Consider the following 14,785-nt stretch of genomic DNA (forward strand, 5'->3'; position numbering starts at 1 on the left):
TTAGAAATTTATGGGATAAAAAGCCATGAAATTTAAAATGTTCAGTGCAAAAACATGCATTTATACAAGGACTTTAATAATTCTCCTTTCCTTGGCCTCACCTTGAATCATTCCTTCTCCCTTCATTTCATTCATTTCATGTCAGTGAAAGAAGATAATTACTTTGGTTGGTTCAGGGAGTGTGTTTGATGGCAAATCTGTTTCTGGTTTCTTTGTATTAAAGTTACATAATCTGTTGGGTGCATTTCTGTTAAAGCAAAAATTGCACACAGTCTTGTTCATTACCTGATAAGCTGATGTGATTAATCTTTAACTTCTAATGTTTATTTAAAATGTCTCTAATTTATTTAAATAGTAATTTAAATTTGGAGCCAGCAGAGTAATCTGCTACTAGAACAGCATTCAGGCCTGGAGGTATTAAATTACACCTTAGACTTTTCCTCTAACAGTGCCATGAGGAGCATGGGAATGCTGGAGAAGTGTTACCCTCATTCCCTGGGGTGAGAAGGCATTGGTTTTTATTACAGTTTCATATTACTAGATGAGTTCAGCATTTTTCTGATAAAATATGTTATCACAGAGAAAAATGTTGGGTTTTTTTCAATAAAACATTTTCAGGAACATGCAAATTGTGTGGTCAGTCAGGAAAACAGGTTCAAGTCTTCATTACCTCTACCAGTGCTGGTTTTTTTAGACTAATGATCCACATATTCAATCTCACATTACAACAGTACATTTTACCATATTACTGAACATTCTAAAATGGGTACTTACTGGTCTGTTCACAGATGTATTCTATAGGAATAACTTCATAGGCAATTACTTGAGCCTGGCCTCCCACATGCCACCTGAAATGTCTGGTCCATGGGCTGTAGAGCTGCATGCTCTTTAGTCCAAAAATTGGAAAATATTTATGCAAAGGTGTCATAACTCCAACAAAAAAGATGAATGGGTGCAACCTGAGAATAATCCCTAAGGTGTTTAAAGAACACATCTGAAGGGCTAGGCTTCAAATCCCTGATGTGTTTTCAGTGAACTAGGGATTTAAGAGATGGGTACAGACTCTCTACGTGTAACACCAGGTGGTTCTGGGACAAATCTGTCCAGGGGATGCTGTTTTGGTTTGCCTTCCCTCTCTCAACTTCAAAAGGCTTGTGTTCATACAGATGTAATGTGGAAAAATTTTAGCATTGCAGAAAGGTTATTAGTAAAAAGACACTGATTTCTCTCCCAGATGTGCCAGTTAGCCTTACAGCTCTTTTGAGTGTGTTTAGAGTTGTCTAATTTTAAACATGCTCTAAGCAAGACCTGTTTGCAGCATGTATTGATGCTGCTGTTAGTCAAAGAGGCTAAGAACAGTAGTGGTGTCTTAAGGGGATAACCTTCCCTGGAAATTAACTTCTTTATACTCTCCTCTGTTTCCATGCAAGTATTCGTGTTTACTGATTAGGGGACCAGACCAGAGGAAGCCTGTAGTTGGTGTTTCTCGTTTGAATGTGCATTTAGGCTGATTTCCTAAGGAAACAAGGCTTAGGCAATCACACTCTTTTTTTCTGTGCCTTCCTTCTCCTTGGGGGCTTTTGATCTTGCTAGACAATTTCAAATGAGATTCTCACAGATAATTAATTTTCTTCAAGTCTGAAAATCAGTGGCCAGGGAAGGAAGAGGAACTGAAATTATTGCCCCCACCGAGGGGCTGCTGTCCCTTCTGTATAACAGGAATTGCCTGGTCAGATGGCACACACCTATTCTCTCCCCTGGCTCTAGCAGAGCCTGTCCTTGCCTGGACAGCACTATAGTGAACGTGAGAAGTACAGGACCTTTTGGACAAGGGAGGAATCAAACAGCTGAGATGGTGAAGGACATTAAAAATTATAAATCTGTGAGAAGACAGGTATCATTAATTCTGTTGCTCACAGGAAATATTGTTGCAAAGGTAGACTTCATATTAGGGAATTGTGGAGACCAGCATGTCTTCTTCATTCTTCATGGAAATACTCCTGTCAGCTGTGAGACTATCACACCTTTCAAGTCTATGACAACCTAGCCCATACCTGCCACTTGCCTAGTAATTTCTGACTGTAACCTTACATAGGAATGTGGACAATACCGGGCAGAGCAGTTGCATTTCTTGTCACTACGTTCTCTCAAGGGTAGAAAAAAAAAAAAGGTTTTTTAAAAGGCTTTTCCTAGAGCTTTGTATTTCTGTGCATCTGCTTTCTAGAGTACACCTGTACTTTTTAGTTCTGGTTGTTGTGTCACATTACTTGCATCATCTCAGTTGCATCATTAGTTGCATTATCTAGTTTAGGCAAAATGACTGACAGCTGTCTGTGTCTGCCTATGCTGGCACTTGTTAATTCAGAGAGCCAGGCCCTCCAGCACTGTGCACCTGCAAACAATAAACTGTCACCATCACAGTGTAATTTTATTTTTTAGCATGTTTTAAAATATGTAATAGTATTTGCATGGCTCATAAAATTAAAGTACATAATACTGTCATCATGTAGGGGTCAAATGATCAGTATTGTGTTAGCTTTGCCTTTTTTACACACTACCATTTTTACATTATTCATTTGAAAACTTTCTTCAACAGATGTAGCATGTGTTATGGTCTGATGGCTGCCAAACTCCAGCTGCAGACTTCTTGAGGCCAAGAACCTCTTCTGAAATTCTTTGTCATTTTGAGTTCAGATGTATATTTGAGGACAGTTCTCCGGCCTTTAAAGGTCTTCAGGGACAAAATCCATAAAGTTAGTAAAGGATAATCACACCCAAAGAGAGACTTTGAAATCTGAAAATGTTTCAGTGCAATTCTGTCCCAGTCCTATTTTAAAAAGAATTAAGCCATTTTAGAATTGCTTGTTCCCTTCCGTCAGGATGTCAATCCTGTGATCCATACCACTTCTGTCTCTGTTTGAATTGTCTCCATTTTGTTAAAATTCCTGTCTCGGTCTTTCCTTGCACTCCATTCCTCGTTGCTGTTCAAGGGTGATTAATTCCTGTTTAGAAGTGGGATGAAAACTCTGTCAGCTGTGTCTGGGTCTTTTTAGTTGCTGGGAACAGGTTTTGGACTTTAAGACAGTCCTAAATCACCCAAAGCAGCTTTTTCTTTCTATGGGCATTTAGCTGGGATCCATAAATATTCACTCATCAGCCAGGTATCTTTTGTTTGTCCTGCCATCTCTTCTTGGTCCTGGCAACCCAGCAAGTGACAGCTTGAAAAGTTTGGAATGTTAAAAAAAGCTAAGTGGAAACGGGAAGGAAACAGAAGGAGCCAAGAGAGAGTTTGTTTTCTGCTGGGAGGTAGGAGCAAGACTCACTGCAGTCAAAGTTATTTGGCTTCCAGAACATTCTTCTGGAAACCTGCTTGAATGAAGACAGCAGAATGACAGACATAAGTGACAGAGCTTCCCCACCCAGAGGGAAAATACAGAGAGATGAACTAAAATAGTCAGCAAAAGCTTTGTGTGCAAGTCAGTTTTTATACATGCTAAAGCAACATCAGACCAGGGATGTATCAGGTTAAGACTCCAGCTGGTCTACAGATGGAGTGAGAAGGATTAGAGAATTGTCCCATCACAGAGAATTGCAAGAAAATCTTGAGAGTAGCTAGTATGAAAATGCTGAACTTTCAACAGTGTATTAACAATTAATAGGAACTGCCATGCTGGCTCAAGCCAGAATTTCATCTTGCTAAACATACTCTGTCACTGTCAGAGGCCAGCAGTGAAAGCTTGGGAAAAGAGCATAGGAACAGGACAAGCCTAGAAGTGATCCTTGAGAATGTCCACAATGACTAAGGTGTGCAGTGTCTGTGAATTTTTCAGAGACTTTGTTTCAGCACTTACGTATGGAATTATATTTCTAAATCTCTGTGAGATTACTGGAAAAATTTGACATAATTGTTTGTAGCCAAGACCTTGGAAGACTATTTAAGCAGGGAAAACAGATGTAGGAGCATCTCATGTAAAAGAAGATACTCTTTTTTGTCTGAGTGATATGTCATTAAAGCCAATACTAGATAATATACATATCTTGAAGAACATTGCACACATGCAAGAAATGGTGAATATTAACTGCTGGGCGGTTTTTTTTTTGGGATTTTTTGGGGGATTTTTGGGGGGATTTTTTTTTTTGGTCTTTTTTTTTTTTTTTTTTTTTTGCTGGGTGGGAGTTATTTTTGAGTTTTTGTTGGTTTTGTTGCTGTTGCTGTTTTAATTGTATGAGCATTCTAGAGCACCCTAAGTTATTCTGAAGCTTGATGAAGCACAGAATGGTATGATTCAGTTCAACCCCTCACTACTTCTAAAAGCACTATTCTTTCATCAATGAAACATTCCAGCTTATACTAAAGTCAAAGTGGTGTCTCAGCACATTTTAGCTTTGGGGTTTTAAGTGGGAGCTAGGTCTGGCTTCATGCTAAATTTTTGTTAGATTTGGACTAGACAGAATTATTTGAAATTGGAATTGCTTGGACAGCAGAAGTAAGAAATAGTCCTGAATTTGTTGCTGGAAAAGGGAACATGTTCAGGTCACAAAAAAAACTTTTTTCCTTCTCTGGTTCTCCTGTTTTTCTAGGAAAATTTAGTGCTCTAATTGTGTAATTTGTCATTTTGTGATGATTTCTTATGATTTTTAGCTGTCATTAAATGACTGAAATGCTGAATGAATAGAATGTTTATGTGAAATATTAATGTTATTATTGGCTCATCAGGTCTTGTCAGGCAGATGTATTTCTGCCTTTACCCATTACATTTTGAGTAATCCTATTGGAAGTCTCACAATTATTAGAACCTTAAAAAAAAAAAAGCCAATTTCCATATATTGGTAAAGAGTTAGTATACCACCACAGTTATACTTTATTGTTTATAAAATCTAAATAATGTCTCTTTTTCAGAACTGTGTATTTACCAAGGGTTCAGTTATTGGCTTTTTTTTTCCAGGAGACACGAAGAAAATGTTACTATGTTTGCTTGATTCCATCTTGTTTGTTACTTCCTTAATAATGAAAAGGTGTTTATTCATGGGTAGCAGTTTGCAGCATACTTTTCCTGTTGATGCCTTTTGGATTCCTTCTTAAAGAGTACAGATCAACAAAAATGCATGTGAGTAACTTTCATAAAGCAGGTGTGTCAGAAGCATAGTTTGAGCTTTCATTTCAAGAAATTTACAGTTTAATTACAACACACTCAGCTCTCGCAGTTGTTGGTTGGTATTTTTTTTCCTGAGAAAAGACAAAAAGGCTTTGTAATCTTGAGCTGCTGCATTCAGGATTTAGATCTCACCTTGTAAAAGTTTTTATTGCAGCCTCCTCCTCCACTTGTGCCATGAAACAGTGAATCACTCCTTCATGTCTCTAAGTACAACTGCAGCTCTCATGTTTTATCCTGACACCTCCTAGATGAGCTTTCCATACCAGGGAAAGGGAGGACATTTGATGCTTCTAATATTATTCTGACGCCTCCCCTTCTCCGAGGAGTCAACCTTGCTGGCTGCCTTGGCTGTGAATCCCAGCATGAGACCACATTCAGGGTGATTAATGTGTGCAGGGGCTCAAATCACCCCTGGGCTTCTTCCAGGGCATTCATTCTCAGGGCATAACGTTTCATGTGTTCAGCTGTAGGATGACCTGGGCAGAGGCCCAGTGGTGCCGATAATTTTCCATGCTTTGTACGAGTATCCAGAGGAACTGGTCCAAAGCAACTGACAGTGGCCTCCCTGGCTGCTGCTAATGATCTTCAGTAGCTGAAGACTTCCTTCCTTGTGTGGCCCTCACACCTTACTGTGTAAATAGGTAATCTGTAATTGTGGCTGTGGAGACAGAAAATGTTAGCTCTTCTTCCTTAGAAGATAATAGCCTCTCTCCTCCTCTGTTTCTGGTTTGTTGTTTTTTGTTTTTTTTTTTTTTTGAGGAGGGACAGCTTTGGAGGGCTTTATTTTTGGAGGGGTGGGAGCTGGGGGGCACATAATATTTTTCTGGAATGTTTTTTTCTCAAAAAGCTCATCAAATTATGCTATTGAAGGAGTTGTTTAGCAGGTTTTACATTAGCTTTACCTTTGGTGCTCCATTGTGTTTTACTTTGGCTAAATACAAAAAAATCTAATTTAGAATTTTTTTTTCTCCTTCCTTTTAGTATTTATATGTGAGAGCCAATACTGTAGTTAAAAAGTTTTTCTTTTAATAACCTGTCTGTTTTAAGAAAAAGTACTGAATTTCATTTGAACATTTCTGTAATTACATAATAGTTAGCCTGAATAATGTGAACACAATTGTGCCCATAGGATGAGGACATGACTGAGGGAGATTTCTCTTGTTACTTTGCACGTGGCTGTTTCAAATTACCTTAATAACAGGGCAATGCACACAGAGAGAAATGCACAATGAGAAGGTATCCTATCCAAAGCAAATAATGGCTGCGTATTCCTCAGCAGCTGAAAGAGGCAAATGTATAATAATATGAAGGAGAAAGCATAAGGGAATGTCTTGTTATGTAAAATACTAACTTAAGCTTAGATAAGGTCTGCATGTAGAGATAAGCTTTTCTGAGGCAAGCTAGTATAGTTGGAAGCAGCAGCAAAGGTATTGTTCTAGTTTCAAGATTTCTTCTTACTCCCCTGTTCTGTAGGTACAAAAAAGGTGATTGCAAATAGTAATTGAGCCTTGAAACTCCAAATATGCTGTTTGTGGCATCTAGAAGAAAATCTGGTCCCAAAAATTTCCATAAAAATCATGATTAGTCTTGGAAACTCATTGGTATAGCATGGTTCTCTGGGTAGATGAACTATAGATCACCTGCATTGTGCTGAGGGATGTGGTGCCCCCTCCAAACAACCAGGGAGCATTTTGAGTGCTCACAGCTGTCTCTGGTACCTGTGCCAGAGTGTGATTTTATTCCCTGAAAGAAACCAGTAAAGGTCTTGAGATTACCTGAAGTGATGAGACCAATGGAAGAAAAAGGTAAATCCCTTGATTTCCTTACCCCAATTGCAGGTAGGCAGATGAACTAAGACTGTGTTGAAAAATGGGATGTACATTGTTCATGTACACACAAACTCATTGCCAAATATGAAAGAGTGCATTTGATTTCCCATTTTCCATCAGTGCTATATCATGTTTTAATTTCGATAAAGATGTTCTCTTCCTAAAAGCAGCTCTAAAGATCACTGATGTTACAAATAATATATATTTTTTAGATTTTTTTTCTACACCATACCCAGGCATAGAAATGACAGTTCTCTCTTGCTTGAAATGTATCTTGAAAGGGGAAATTGGAAGGTGTTGCTCTGTTTCTGGATGGACATTTGCATGTAGCTGGACTCTCTGTAGCGCAGAATTCCTCAGGCTCTCTTAACTTTCGTAGGCTTACTTCCAGCAAAACCAGGGACATGGTGAACATTCCCAGGAAAGCAAAAATCTGACTGCATTTCTGTTCCCCGTGGAAAAGCACCCCACAACTACAATTTGTGGCTCAGAGAGCCCATGGGAAAACTCTGCAGGAAGATGTTTCATGTAGAGCCAGATGCTTCAAGCCCTTAAACAAGTGGCCTTTGAATTTAATAGAAGTGTTATTATTTTACACAATCAGCTCTGGAGAGCATAACTTTTATCTAAGAATTAGGGGAGGTACCATAAAATGCTCACCACAGAAAGATTAGCACAGACTTAGCAGAATTGCAATATCAGATGTAGAATCCCTAGAAAAACTTTTCTCAGTCCAGTTTATTGGAGTAAATTTGAAACTTTAGTGTGTGTTTTGGGGTTTTTAAAGTTCTCTTTTCAAGAATGGTGAAGCTAACATAAATAGTGTATCACATCCATGCACTAGACTTGGATATCCATAAATTAGAGTAAAAATTTAAAAATTAGGGAAACAGAGCATATGTGGTAGGAAAAACCAGAAAAAAGAAATGTTAACTTCTTACCTATTAACCTTCCTCTATCTTTAAAAGACTTCCTGCAAATTTTGAAGGTCTATAGGAAAGTTTATATACATTTTTGCGAGTGTGTGAGGACAAGTCCGTACTTGGACTAACTAAGGTATGCCAATGTGCAGCTAATGCAAAAACAAAGACTTGTTAATGAGCATATAGTGTTTAAAAAGACATTTAAAAAGACTTCTCATCATGTAACTTCTGTTTGGTCCTGCTTTTTTAGAGCTGTTTAAATAATATTCACTAAATTCAAAGTAGCCTGTTGAACACTGGCAATATGTTAGACTAGCATTTTCTTTGTTTTGCTATTTTAGTGCTAAGTTAGCAAATCAGTTCTTAAATTACTGCTTATTCAGAAATAGACACATGATTGCACATTGCCTTATGAGAATCAACCAATTTTTATGTGTTAAATGATTAGTTAGTCTTTAGTAAAAGACTGTGGCCATTAATACTGATGTATTTCAAGCCAGTTTAAAGAGCAATTGCTTTAATAAGGCATATTCTAGAGAATAAAGTTTGCCTTGTAAACCACAGAAATTCTAACCAATAAATAAGTATTTGCAGTAACTGTTTACTGTTACACTTTGTGTATTGATGCATTGAACTTAGAAATATTTACACATGTAAAGTAATTCTCATGCAAGTTCTTATTCATGCTTATCAAACTGCTCAGGTGACATTACTTCCAGGATCAGGGCCTTTGATGATTTTTTTTTAAAAGAATCCCAGGCCCTTTTTATTCCATTGTGTGTTCTCATTCTTTCATCTTTGTCTTTCTAATGCTCTAAAATGAGCATTTCTATTGTCTGCATTTTAGGAACCTCTCTTTGTGTGTGTAAGAAAAATTTGTGCGTATTATTTATCCTTGATTTTTTTTAACTTTCTGGAGAAGGGGGATCCTTTTCACAAACTCAGTCTGCTATTCTGAAGCCAGTAAAAATTGGATCAAATGATCTATGAAAAGTAGAGTTTTGGTGCAATTTTTTAAACATTTTTCTACCTTTAAGTAATTTAAATATTTTTAATTAAAGGCCTTCATAAACAGGTACACTGTTAGCAGTGTTTAATTTAGAAAATATTTCCATATTAAAAAACAGAAAAAGTTTATTAAAAATTTTCCTTTAATTAAGTACTCTAAGTATAAATTAATTGTTGTGTTTTATATGAAAATAGAGTACTGTGTCCAGTTCTGGGTTCCTCAGTGCAAGAAAGACAAGGAACTACAGAGGCCACAAAGATGATGAGGATCCTGGGGCATCTCTGTGAGGAGAGACTCAGGGAGCTGAGCCTGTTTAGTCTGGAGAAGGAAAGACTGGGAGGGAATCTCATCAATATATATAAATATCTCAAAGGCAGGTGCCAAGAGGATGGTGCCAAACTCATGGTATCCAGCAACAGGATGAGGAGCAATGGCCAAAAACAAAACCACAAGAAATTCCACCTCAACATGAGGAAGAATTTCTTTATGTTGAGGATGGCAGAGCACTGGAGCAGGCTGGCCAGGGAGGTTGTGGAGTCTCCCTCTCTGGAGATACTCAAAACTCACCTGGACATGTTCCTGTGTCACCTGCTCTAGGTGACCCTGCCTTGGCAGGAGGGGCTGAACTGGATGATCTCCGAAAGTTCCTTTTAATCCTATCAATTCTGTGATGCTGTGACGTAAAAATGTTCCTGTATATATGACTGTAGTACAGCAGATACAAGTGATGTGTAGATCAAAGTGCATGTAACTAAAAGACAAAGCAATAAAATATCTCCAGGAACATGTGCAATTTTATCATTGTCAGAAATGTAAAAGCTGTTTTCCTCAATTCTGTTAGTAGCTAAAATTTTTCTGTTTATTTTAGTTTCATTAGCCAAAACCTTTTCCTTGCATCTGTCTTACTACTGTAGAGATTTTGAGTGCCTTACTGAATTTTAAACTCTTGTAGTGAATGAAATACAGAATCAGGCTGTTCAGTTCTGTAGAAGCTAATGACTGCTGCTGTTATTGCATCAATTAAAAAGAACAAGTAAGAAAGAAGTAGGTTTTGGAACCGTCTGCTTTATGGTAGTTCACACAGCCGAACAGAAATCTGAGAACAAGACCTGAAGGAAAACAAAGAGCTTTACAGTATTTTTTTTTTTTTTCCTCTTCAGGAAAACACACAGAAGCTAATTTTAGCTTCTTGATCAAATTGACCCAGTCTTTAACCCTGGCAAACGTTACCACAACACACTTCCAATAGACAATAGTTTGCATACCAGCATCACACTGGAAACAGATGTGCGTGCAGGACTGGCTTTTTCTGGGACACTCTATGAATATTCCACCAGAGTAAAAGTCTGAAAGTGCTTTCTTCCTAACTGGATTATAAACTGGGTCTTCTTTCAGACTCAGACTGGGATCTCTTCAGAGTCACTTGCACTCTTTAAAAACTTATTATGTCACAGCTATGTTTTGAACAGGCTTTCAAAATATTATTCACTTTGAGAAAAGTTGCTTGGCATGAAGCCTGATTATTTTCTTGGGGGGAAAAAATTGTTAACAGCTGAGCTATTCATGGGTGATGGTTGTGTAGTTTGTATATCAAAATGTTTGGAATGTGAACAATTACCTCTTTTAGTTTCTCACAAAGTCTCTTAGAGTCTATAAAGTCAGATTTTTTTTTTTGTTTTTTTCAAAAATATGTTGATCTTTTCCTGCTACATCTGTTCCATATTCACCCTTCTCTCCTGCCTGCTGCCCCATCCATTTTCCTGGTTTGATCATCAAGTTTTCCCTACTACTATGGCTGTCACGAAGGTCATCACCATCATCTCTGATCCACTGCATTGTAACTACTTGTAACATTTGGCTCTAGCAGGGACAGCGCAATATTAGTGGTCCCCTGGAACATGCATTTTTGAAAAATAGTGATGTACTTTGAAAGGCCCTTCTCATTCAGTTTTTTTCATTTTTCCATAAATTGCAGAATCTTTTATTTTCAAAGTGTTCACTCTGGATTTTTCCTGCATAACCTGCATCGTCTCTCAAATTTCAGAGACAGAAAGCTAAGAGCTTTATTTTTTTTTTTCAGAGGGTAGAGGAATAATTTACTTTGAAGAATGATAAGATAACACATGCTATCTCATTTTGCATTATATCTGATGGGCCACATCCTGAACATGCAGATAACTTTGTTTACATCACTATTCTAGTCAGTCAGCCTAATTTATTATTTGTTTCACAGTAGTATTGGGAACCCATTCCTGGAACAGAATACCATTACTTGCACTGTTAAAACTAAGTACAAAAGGACAAAACACTCAAGAAAGTTTTCAAGCACAGAATAGAAACAAAAGTAGATGCAGACAAATAAGAAATGAAGGAGACAAGGACAGAGTTGCAGCTTCAGGACAATCAAAAGTATCTGTAACATGTCTGCAAAGAAGGGATTTTCCTAGATGGTCACAAAATGCTCTCTTTGTTCACTGTGATCAAAGTGGGGAAAAAAAGGAAAGTTCTTGTGCACTTTGATCTGAACATACTTTCCTTTCCCATTCTTTGTTGGTAAAATTGAAACCAAGAGTCTTGCATTTTTATTTGTGCTAACCTGGTTCACGTCTCTGCCTGTGCTCAAGCATGTAATTTAAATTTTTAAGTCACAGGTACTTTTTCTTTCTGGCACTGTTGCATTTTGTGTAGAATAGTTACGTGCTAGCATATGTGCATGAAGTATTTTTTTTCAAAGCCACTGTTATCTACTACAGTTGTTAATGACCTGTATGACTGCATGATAGCACCACGCCTGGTCTCTGGGGCATAAAGGGAGGCTCTTAATTCCACCTTAAGTTTTGTTAATATCAACAGAATAGCAGAAAATATGTTTCAAGTTTCACTATTCATTCCATACAGTTTGCAAGTAGTTTTTGAGGAGTTAAAATTCCACGTAGGTGTTATGCAAGGGATATTAGCTAGAACCAACTGATAAAGCTCTAGCTTGGGTGTTGGTGATGCAGCTCCTAATCAATAAAGCTGCACAGGTTACAATACCTGGACTGGAAGTAGTTGGAGCAGTACCAGGGTACTAAAGGCATGTAAATATACTTTTCAATGTGAACACTTACTAGGACTAATTCTAAGGCTTTCAAAGCCTGAATTTTGGGGAATTTGATAATCAGTTGATACTGTGTCCTGATGCTGACTCTCATATGTTAATTTTGTCTGCTAGTCACTGTGAAGTCATCCTTCTCTGTGTTTGATGATTAGTTTGTCATAAAACATAGGAAGAAAGTAACACTGAATATAAACACTATTAAACATAAAATTGATCCAGCAATGGCATGATTAAGAACTAGAAATTTATACAAACTTTAGAGGATATCACATTGAGGAAAGCTGTGTAGAGCAGTCATTTAAATTAGGAAAACCATGGGAACTGCCAGCATTAAAATTCTACATCTTGACAAATTCATTATGTTGCTTCCAAATATGTCTTAGTTTCTTTCTTAGGTAAAGAGTGGCTGTAAGCTGATTGTTAAATTTGATCAGAAGTTTGGTTCTGTTGGAAGATCTTTTTTTATCTTTAAGGGAAAGAATGCTAGCTAGTCATTTAGTCATCCCCTGTCCTCCCAGCATTTTTTAAAAGGTTAGTGAGGCTTGCATCACAGAATTGTCATGTTAGTCTTGCCTTACATCTGGAATGCATGATACCAACATTTGTATTCTTAAGGGTAGACTGGTTAACACAAAGGTGAATTCTGCCTTGGAGACAAATGTCTGAGAAGTGTTTGGTGCTCTGTCTTCCAGCTTTACCACAAACATGACTTTAAACATCCTTGGTTGTGCCTCCTCTAGAGTCTGGTGTATGTGTTGGCCGAGGGTTTGTCAGCATTAGTCTCAACAACTTCAAGCATGCCTGTCTCACACAACTGTCTCATACCAGACTTAAACGTGCTATAAAACTTCGGAAGCATCCACTGAATGGTAAGGTCATCCTCTTCAGACACTAACATGATGGCACAGCTGAGTATTAGGGCCCATTTGGCTGTTTGGGCTATTGAATTTTGGTTCGTAAAACCTTTATTCATAACAGAGCAGAAGAAATCATGCAGTTATACTACAAATAAAAATGTCTGTAACAAAGTTTCATTTGTAATTATATTTTTTTTTTTTTAATTGATTCAGTTGCCAGTGCTAGAGAAACCTCTAACTTATCTCTGAAACACAAAGCTTCTTGAAGTCTTCAAGCAATATGCATGGAACATCATTCAAATGCATTTGTTTTGTGAGAAACTTAAAAGGGTATATATCTTGAAATATTTTGTTGATTTAAATTTGGAAATTAAATGTGGAAAATAATTCTTACGAAGGTATTAGAATCAGTGATTTGTTTTCTATCCCTGGAAGGCTCACTTGCAGCTTTACTCAAAAGATATGAGTAGCAAGTCATCATCCTAGGCAGGAGAGTTTTCCTTTGATCAAGCTGTGTTGTGCATTTTGTGGTAAGAGAGAAGAAAACAAGTCTTTGAGGAAAGCTGTTTTGGTTCAAGGTATTACACATTGCAAAGAAGCAGATTTTTTCCAAACCCTCTCTATCTGAAGAAGTCCAGGCCTAGCTGAACTAAGCAGTGAGGTGTATTCCAGATGACTGATTTAGGGGACCTCTTTGGATCCTGTAACTAAGTTAATTATAACTATTCATATTGTCATTACTACTTGTCAGGAAGATATTATAAAGAATGTGTGGCTAATGAACTTCTACCTTGTAATTGTCCCAGGAACAGAGTAACTCTTGAAAGCAATAGCTGCTGTAGTTGTTTTGTCTATAAATAGCCTGTGCTTTCTGTAGCACAGGCTGTCCTTGTGGCTGCATCCCTAAACCTTCAAACTTTCATATGATGGTCAGTCTGGTTATCTGTTTTTGAAGACATGGCTGGATTAGAGGTCCAGATACCCAGCTTCTGTAGTTACAGTGGGGTGGATCAGAGCAAATGCTTCTAATTTTGGGCAATGCTGTTTACTCATTTCTCATGGGGTAGCCTACTCCTTTCCTATTTACAAAAACATCTGTGCTTGCACTTAACTGCACGTTTGAAGACTTACTTGAATCAGAGCCAGGGCAGGTCATGCTGGAGCAGTTTTCTCGCATGAATTATACTATTTTTTTTTTCCCATTAATTGCAGCTTCTTACTACTGCTCTGAAATTTGCAGTACAATTTGTATTAGTAATGGTCTGGAAATAGCACTGAATATTTATATTTCTATGTTCAGATAAGAAGATCTACTCCAGCTTGTCAAATAAGTTACAGGAAATAAAAAGAACAATTGAATAAAGGTCGTTACAGGCATGCATAGTGCTGATTTTCCAGTATTTAATATAATGTTTTTATTACAAGTTTTCCCATTAGAATGCCAATGTAACTTATATTTTATAAGTTGAATACTTGCCTGGATTAATTTGAAAAATTGTTTCTGTGTTAATATGTGAAACTGAGTTGAGTTTTATGTGCTAAAGAAAAGCAAGCAAATTTTCTCTTTTTATCTTTTTATACATACAAGTAAGAGAAAAACTTTCCAAGTACAGGATTTAGTTTTCTGTTATTATTACATGTCAAATATAAAAAAAAAAAACCCAGTCTTTCTGGCCATTTTGCCTCATGAAAAAGGCAAACAGGCAGAGCATTCTTCTCTTTTTGTTTTTTCTTTGAGAGGAAAACATGGCAACTGTTGAACTTAAGGATATTTCTGGGCTCTGATCCTTCAGACAGTGAATTCAAAGGATATTATGACTCATGTGACATTATTTCTGAGCATAAAATTACTCACATATGAAAGTAATGGAATGTGTTTGAAGTTTTGGGCCAGCATTTTGGTCACTCAGC

At 37.3% G+C, this 14,785-nt stretch overlaps 1 protein-coding gene across 5 annotated transcripts in view; it reads left to right on the forward strand.

The window, feature by feature from the left end:
- The window catches only part of GMDS (GDP-mannose 4,6-dehydratase), a 405,091-nt gene that overhangs the window by 251,725 nt on the left and 138,581 nt on the right, over positions 1-14,785 (forward strand). The window lies entirely within an intron of this gene.

This window comes from Anomalospiza imberbis, chromosome 1 (assembly GCF_031753505.1).
Source record: "Anomalospiza imberbis isolate Cuckoo-Finch-1a 21T00152 chromosome 1, ASM3175350v1, whole genome shotgun sequence".
Classification (NCBI taxonomy): domain Eukaryota; kingdom Metazoa; phylum Chordata; class Aves; order Passeriformes; family Viduidae; genus Anomalospiza; species Anomalospiza imberbis.